The following is an 8,680-nucleotide window of genomic DNA, read 5'->3' as shown; positions in this document are numbered from 1 at the left end:
TTACTTCCATGCAAAGATCTTCATAATTGCTATCATAATGAAAATGTCTTTATTAAATACATAATGGCGTTTAATAAGATGACCCTCCAAATACAAAATGTTTACATTGATCTACTGGAATTGTTTTGCTGGAAAATAAAAGTATTGAGAACTCCTTTCCAAAGAGTGACAAATAGTAGACAGCAGCTTTTTAAAAATTATTATTTTTAATATAATGCTTAATTCCTGATACATGGGTTAAACAGATAAGGCTGCCAGCAGCTGCTCCCTACCACAGTACTTCACAGATACATGATAAAATGTTGTTGTTAACATTGCAGTGCTGTAAAGCAAGGTTGTAGAAACGTGGACATGTACTGATGACAAATTTGCCTTTAAATCTTCTTTGCTAATATTTATAGGCATGAAATCTTAAAGCACCTTTAATGTGCCTATAATCCTGCCCATTTGACAGCTTTTACATAATTTTCTAGGGAAAGGTGACCCGAACATCCCAGGCTGTTGACAGTGCAGCTGAGATGGCCCTCCAATAAATGAAGCAGGATTATCCAGACACTACGGCAAACAACAGCTCATAATATGCATCAAGAAATTTCCATAGCACATCAGATCTTTGTCTTCAATGACACATGGATCATGACGGGATTTCAAGAACACATTTCCCTAGACACCTGATAAGTTTTAATGCAAAAGTATAGCATAAAAGGCTCCCTTCAGATAGAGGTTTTTTCCATATGAGAAAAAATTGCTTTCAATCTAGAAAACTAGAGGCATATTTTTAAGCTGAATTATCGTGTTAACTTATACTGCTTAGTATAGCTGTGTTCTTTGATGCTTTGAATGAATTTATGAGTTTATTCAGTCAAAATTATAAAACATTATGAGAATTTTTTTTTTGCCACTGTGAAAGTCACTATTGACAAAAACAAGTCTTCATGAAGGGTATGATAAAACCATGCAGAAGTTTTGCTGCATCTCTTATGCTTCTCTCTAAAAACACCTTAGACAAAACGCTATCTATATGCCTCCTAGGTTTACATGATAATGTCAAGAAAAGGTTTTGATGCCTGCTGCCAATTCATATCAAAGATGTCATGTGCTATAAATTTAGTTTATATTGGAGTAATTATCAGTGACACGGCCAGATTGTATTAATATTTCTGCTCTTGTTGCTTAGCCTAGGTACTTAACAATTTGAATGCCACAAAATATCAATACAGATGCTTTATGGCATCATGCCAGAGCAGCCTGGGGACAAGTAGGGTAGAAGTGGTTGACAGTTTTTGCTCGAGTATGGAGTTTGTTTGGTCTCATAAGACATTTATGAGGTCAATTGGATGTCATTTAAAATATCAGGAGAGAAAGATATTTAAACTACACACTGTGTTCCACTAGGAACACTGAAATCTGCAAAAAATACATAAAAGGCATTGTGAGATCTGCATAGATAGGAAAGAAAAAAGAAACAGGACTGAGGCTGACAAGAAAGAGATCTTCCCCAGAGTAATAACTGTCCCTTTGTCACTCTCACAAAAAGAAATTAGGCAAAAAGAAAAACAAAGTCACAAACACACACACAAAGCTTTGAAGCCAGCAAACATTAATTTTCATTTAAGACAAGGTTTGCACTGATTATTTAGGTCCTTACCCAAGACCTAACAGGAGAGTAGGACAATGAAGCACTGAGGAAAAAGCCTCAGGATGTGTTTCCCAGGATGCACATTGATACGGGAATAGCAATGATCAATGATTAAGTAGAAAAAATAAAAGAACAGAATATTCCTGTCCTGGGTGATGACACCATTAGACTGCCGGTTAGCAGATGAGGCATTTGGTCTTGTTCAGTCATTAGCCTGATGTTTGTACTCATGGAAAATTATTTTATTCATCTGTACCTCAGTTTCTTCATCTATTAAAAAGTGAAGTGACTTCATTGTGAGTATTTTGACTATTACGCATTTGTAAGAGGTAGGAGGATCCAAATAATATCATTGCTTCTTATAAAAAGACAGCAGTCAAATACTGTTGCTGTTTTAAAACACACATACAAGGACATTTTTTTACATTAAGCATACTTAAAAACTGACCACATCACATGGGTTCAGCTCTTAAAATCAGCATCACACAGATCAACAGAAAATGAAATCAACACATACAAATTGCACATTTGCACAGCTGATTTATAGGAGATTTTTACCTTTCCTCCTGACAAAGCTGATGAAGTAACAGTCTTGACTTCTATCTGTTCTAGGACTTCCGTCACCTTACTAGGTTGCTTTCTTTACCGCCATGCCTATTGGTGAATTTCAGTTAGTATATATTTTAAAGTTCTTCAAACATGGATACTTTGTTTTTCTGCAGTACTTTATGTAGTGCTTATAATCTCTATTAATCAGATTTCAACAGAAGAGCCATAAGTTTACAATGGGTGATATTTATCCCACTAAGATATTGCCAGCCAAGGTTAGGTGCTGATCTCAGGTGGTCTCCTTCTATAAGCAAGAAAAAAGTTGTGACTTTTCTGGAGCCCACAAAGCAGGTGCTTTAGCGTGGGGGGAATTGTTCTCTAGGAGTGCCAGCCTTTCTCCATTGGCTATGAGTAACTGTCTAAACAGCACACAACCAGACTGTGGCAATGAGTGCAGCAAATCTGCTTATGGCATTGAAGAATCATTCTGATTGAGGCATTTGTGTGGGATGCAGAAAAATAAGACATTTGAGGTGCAGAATTTAACATCAGTATCCTAACCTTCTGTATATTTAGTGTCTGTTTCTTATCCAGTGACTTTTTACTCAGAGATCTCCACCAGGAGAGATGACCCATTGAGGTGAAATGCTTTTATGGGATATAGGTTCATGTCTCCACTCTTCTTCATTTGAACAACAGATGAACCCAGGTCTTCCTCTTTTTAGAGGACTGTAAAAAGCAGTAGGATATAGATTCCCTAGCATAGATAGCAATATAGTTTCCGAAAATCAAAGTTGTACTGGTAATGATAAAGGAAAAAGCATGATATTTTCAAAAACATATGACGAAAAATAATTTCCTTTACAATTCTGCTTAACACTTCTATAGCAATGTATAAGACATTTCAGCACTCAGATGTCAGGGGAATATATCTGCTTAGCTGACCTAGTTGCTAGTGATTTGGGTACTAATTAAAAGAGCTAGACTGACTCAGCAATGCTATGGTGGTTTTGTACAATATAGTAAAACCTTGATTCCAAAGACTTTGCTGATACTGAGGTCTTATAATTATTCCGAGAACTGAGTTTTCATGATAAGATAAAATTTACTGGCTTTTCCTCTTGTTTTCTGATGTACAGTAATCACATTCAAAAACAACAACAACAAAAAAAAACCCACAATGATTTATAAGACATTCAGGAGCAACAACAATTTTTTGGAGGCTAGTAACTAGATTTTTATTTTGCTGTGTGAGTGGATAGTATTAAGAGTACAGAGAAGTCCCAAAATCTACTTAGAATGACTGAAGAGGTTTTCAGATGCTGAGAAAGTAACAACTTCTGCTCCCAGTTTGGAGAAATAGCATATATTATAATTTCCATGAAGTTTAGTGAAAAATTGAAGACATTTGGGTATAGTTCTTGCCTACATTAACATACCATAGAAATACTTCTGACTACATTTGCTGTCTCAAAACTTAATGTAGAATTGGTATCACTGCCCTGATAAATGAAGATGTATCTCAAGATGATTATTTAGCTTATCCTAAATTGTACGTTACGCTCTTATGTATGGGACAATGGTCATCCACTTTGCAAAGCAATGCAGAAAAGACGGCAAATAGCTCATATTACTATGAAAGAATCTTTGGAGGTTTTGTTATGGTCATTTTGCTTTTAATAATGACTATGAAGTTGAAAATATTCAAGCAAGTCTTGAATCAGTGCCATCACCTTTTTCACTGGGGTCAAGGAATGTAGCTAGTTGGAGAAATCTTTGCCAGGAAATTTTAGGTGCTTCACTCTCAAAGCAGAAAAAATAATTTGAACTCTGCTTCATGAGCTTTGGAACTCGGATGTGACAGATCCAGAATGACTGAATGTGGAGGTGGCTAGGGGTGAAGTCTTCCTAGTGTCAACAGAAGAAGGGGATTTGGAGTTTAGAGCACAGGACTATCTTTCTATTCTGTGTTTGTACAGCTGCTATAATGGAAAACTGCAGACCTGACAGTGCTAAGATCAGATTCCCGTGTGTTATAGATTTAGTAGTGGTAGGTTGTCTGAACTTTTTTATACTTTAAAGCTGCATGTGAAATTTTGGAATGGCAGAATGACATTTTCTGAGACTCTAAGGCTACCATCCCTCATCTTGAAATAAAAATATGATATTACATATTTACTTAATAGACATTTCTTCACTTTAGTGATGATACTGTGAAACAAAAAGGCTGGAGAAGACGTCACAGTGCAAAAATAATTATAATTAGGAATTGAGGGGTAGTAAATAAATCATCATCTATATTGCTTTCTTCTTTTTTTCTTTCATTTTGGGTGTATTTTCATACACTGTTTCCAGGATTCATTTGCATTCCAAGTGTTCTTATTAAAGCAGCACCATTTATTCTACAATATATACAAGAGTTTCTATTTTTAAAATTCTATTTCAATGCATGAGCTTGGCATACAAAGTCAAATCCCAGGAGCAAGTCCTTTCTTTCTACTTTAAAAAAATAGAAAAAAAAATCCATCTGAACAGTTTTAGGTTACATGAGGGGAAAAACAGAAGACGGTACTTACATCCACTTTCCCCCATGTTCTTCCCAACTGTAAAACAGCACCTGCATAAATGAAACACAAAAAAAAAGAAAAAAGAAAAAAAGAAAAATGATGAAAGATGAAATCTTCCTCTTTTTCTCCATAATTTTAGACATTTTAAGTACTTATCTATGTATATATCCATGAACAAAGAGAAAATTGAGTGTAACCAACATAATAATTTCCGTGTGTAAACTTCATGCACGTATGATGTAGACTTGATACATCACAAAGGTGCCAGTTAAACCACAATAATTTTTTGATGAAAGATCTGTACGCTAAAAAGAAATTTTGTCCACTTACCTTCATGTAGTTTGACCTTTGTAGTAGTAAGGTGTGTAAAAACATAAATACAATTCTACCAAATGTTTGCTGCATTTCAAAAAAAAAAGAAAAAAGAAAAAAGAAAAAGTAAAAAGAAGAAACAAAAAAAGAAAAACAAAAGCACAAACCACACATAGATTTATTTGTTAAAATATGACTTCATTGCAAGTGAAGTTCCACTTGGAGTTAAAAACTTATATTATTTTCATGTACTTAAGTGAATTTTAACCTTTTTTACAGTCTGGAGTAATTTCACTGCAAATATATTACATTAATTTCCTTGGAATATAGCAATTTAATCAGGCATATAATCTTCCATACAATCAGCAAAGGGGGAACAGACGACCAGAAGTTGTCAGTGTTTGCGCTATGAGAAGTAAGAGAGATTCCCAGAGTGCCCGTATAGACTCAGCTGTCCCTGATAGCTGGTACTACTATTCCACCATTATAGACAGATAAATCCACATGCAAGAGCTAACTTCATTAGCAACTGCAGAACAAGAATATATTTAGGTGTTCACTGAGCCCTCATTACTGTGCTACCCAAGTACTTCATAAACAAGAAAGAACAATTTTCCAGAAAACTGTAAAGCTGGGAAGTATTATCTTTTTTTTTAATTTTATTTTGTAACCAATAAGTAGGCAACTAGTACAAAGAGTTTAGGTGCCTGCATTTCTGAGGTGCTGAGTATCTTCCATTCACATCAGCTTCATCCTGAATTTTTGGTTCTCAGCAGTTCTTCAGGTTAGATCCCATCAAGTGAGTTGTACCGGACTGTTGTGAAAGCCTGTAGCAATGTTGGAACTGTATGTCTGATTTTACACAGTTCTAACTGAATGACTTAGTAGAAGAGCATTTGTCACTAAGCAGAGGATAAGAAGAGACTTTGGATTATTTTCAGGAAGAACTTCATGTTACCTTTAAGCACCACATATAATGGCACATGAGTGAGTGAAATTCTTCACATTTTTGTGAAGCGAATTCCCTCCCCAAAAATATGATAAAAAAATAAAACTCATTTACACTTACTGTATTTTGGTTTTATTTGGATGTATGCTGAACTCTGCTCTCAGACAAGTGTCTAGATGCATATTAAATTGTAGAAACTATGTATCATGGTTGATGAGGACTCCTTTCCACTGTCAACATGAATTTATTTATACCTATGATAACATTTTCATATTTTAAAGACTTTCTTCATGAAAAAAAGTAAAACCTCCTGTTATATTTAATATTTAGGTGATAATCTGCCTCTAATTTTATTACACTTAAATCTGAGAAATTGTCCTTGAAAGCATAAGCTTGGATGAAAATTAAATGCAAATAACAGTCTATATTGATTTATGATGTGCATAAATTTCCTGCGGTTTTAGTAATATTTTTATTCATTCATAATTAAGCATAAATTATTTTATTTTAAAAGGCAATGTAGTTCCAACCTGTTTGTCACAGATAGCAGGCAACTGTGGATTTTTATTTCATCTTTAGTATTACATTTTTCTTAAAGTTTTATTTCTTTTGCACAACCAAGATGTAACTACCAGAAAAAAACTTTCTAGCACTTAATGATTACATTTATATTCACTTTGAATTCTGTGTAGGTCACCTACTGAATGTGTTTAACAGAGGTGTCATAATTACTATGACTTTTAAATCCAAAAGAGCGGTGCCTGATTCAAATTGCAGACAGTCCAGGTTGTTCAGGTTTTGTCTGCACAATCAAAAGGCAGAAGTGATACATAATGCCTCATTTTTCAGGGGTAAAACACAACTGCAGGGTTGGCCTGACTTACCTACAGGGTTGGCAACTGCCACTATGCAGGTCATCACAGGCTCCCTTTAGAATCAGTGGCAGAAAGAGGCATTTTGTGAATGGAATTAATTCCATAAGGTATAGGCACCCACTTCAGTATGGGTCATATTGTGACCCTTATCTACTGCATGTGTTGAGTAGATCTCCTCTGACTGCTTTCAGTCAGAGAAATGTTCCTTCATAGGAGCGTAAGTTAGATGTTCTCATGACTCCTCTCACAAGGAGAAGATCTGGGAAGCAGTCTTTACTTTTGCAGTCTTCCCTTAAGTAAATGGAGCATCTGAAGAGGACACAGGCCAATGGAGAAGCATGAAGAACAAGCAATGGGTGCTTGAATTCCTGGCTCAGTCCCAGGGCACTGTTGGCATAAGCAAAACCTACTGGGAAGAGTTCTGTGGCTGGTGTGTCATAATGGATGGTTCTGGTCAACAACAAGCTGAAGGTGAGCCAGCAGTGTGCCCTGGCAGCCCAAGGGGCCAGCCGTACCTGGGGGTCCACCATGCCCAGTGCTGCCAGTGGGCGAAGGGAGAGGCTGTCCTGCTCTGCTCTGCACTGTGCACCTCCAACACTGGGGGCAGGGTTGGGTGACACAATATATGAAGGACATAAAACTATTAGAGTGCCCAAAGGAGGGCTACAAAGATGGCAGAGTCTGGAGGCGAAGTATGGGGACTGGCTGAGGTCCCTCGGTGTGTTCAGTGCAGAGCAGAGCAGGCTGAGGGGAGGCCTCACGGCGGCTGCAGCTCCACACAGGGAGCAGAGGGGCAGCGCTGAGCTCTGCTCTCTGTGACAGCGACAGGGCCCCGGGGTAAGGCATGGAGCTGGGTCGGGGGAGAGTCAGATTGGGTGTCAGGGAAAGATTCTTCACCAGAGGGTGGTCGGGCACTGGAACAGGCTCCCCAGGGCAGTAGTCATGGCACCAAGCTACCAGTGCTCGAGAAGTGTTTGGACAACGCTCTCAGGTGTGGGGTTTGGATTTTGGGTGGCACTGTGTGGAGCCAGGGATTGAACTTGATGTTCCGTGTGGTTCCCTTCCAATTCAGGATATTCTATGATTCTATGATTTTAGTCAGAAAGACTCTCTCAAGGTTGAACCTGGAAGCTAAAATCAAGGCATCTCCATTACATATCTTTACCTGGCAGCAGCTGTGATAGTACCCACATGCCACTGGAGGTTCTCTTCCAGCTGCCTGTACCAGAGACTTCTGGTGTACACAGAGACACGCAGCCTGGCTGATTGGGGCAACAGGAGGAGCACCCAGAGAGCTGGTCTAGCTGACCTTTAGTGGCATACTCTGGCCCCGTAATGCAGGTAGCTACAAATAGTCCCTAATACAGCTGTCCAAGTAAGTTTCCTAAAATGTGGAAGATTCTGAGTACTTTTAGCACAACTCAGTCTCGAACATAATGAACAGACACGAGTTTCGCTGCAAGTAGTTTTTTCATCTGTGAACTTCAAAGCAATCAGATAACCTCATTGTTCTGTATCTGATTTAATACCAAGTATTGAAAAGATTGAGCACTCATTGTTTTCCCTTACTCTTACCTTGTTCTCCAATAAATGTGGGCAAGAACTGCATACAGAATCTTGACCAATGCGTTTTAGGAATGCCAATTCAAGTGTCTTGTTTTAAAAAAACACAGGAGTATGCCCACACAATGTACTGCTGAGCAGTTAGAGTGTCTGTTAAATTGAATCTAAGGGTATTATTGGTTTTTAACTACCTGTCACAGGCTACTTATAAGATCGTATTATAGTA

General features: G+C 37.5%; 1 long non-coding RNA gene across 1 annotated transcript; it reads right to left on the bottom strand.

The window, feature by feature from the left end:
• LOC110397491 lies at positions 2,130-7,357 on the bottom strand. Its single transcript, XR_002437901.1, has 3 exons — positions 6,901-7,357; positions 4,765-4,805; positions 2,130-2,293 (listed from the first exon to the last, which is right to left on the bottom strand). It is a non-coding gene; the product is annotated as an uncharacterized LOC110397491 (long non-coding RNA).

The sequence above is a fragment of the Numida meleagris genome, chromosome 1, assembly GCF_002078875.1.
Source record: "Numida meleagris isolate 19003 breed g44 Domestic line chromosome 1, NumMel1.0, whole genome shotgun sequence".
Classification (NCBI taxonomy): domain Eukaryota; kingdom Metazoa; phylum Chordata; class Aves; order Galliformes; family Numididae; genus Numida; species Numida meleagris.
Note: the sequence above shows the minus strand (reverse complement) of the source record. Positions and strands in the feature narration are given on the sequence as shown.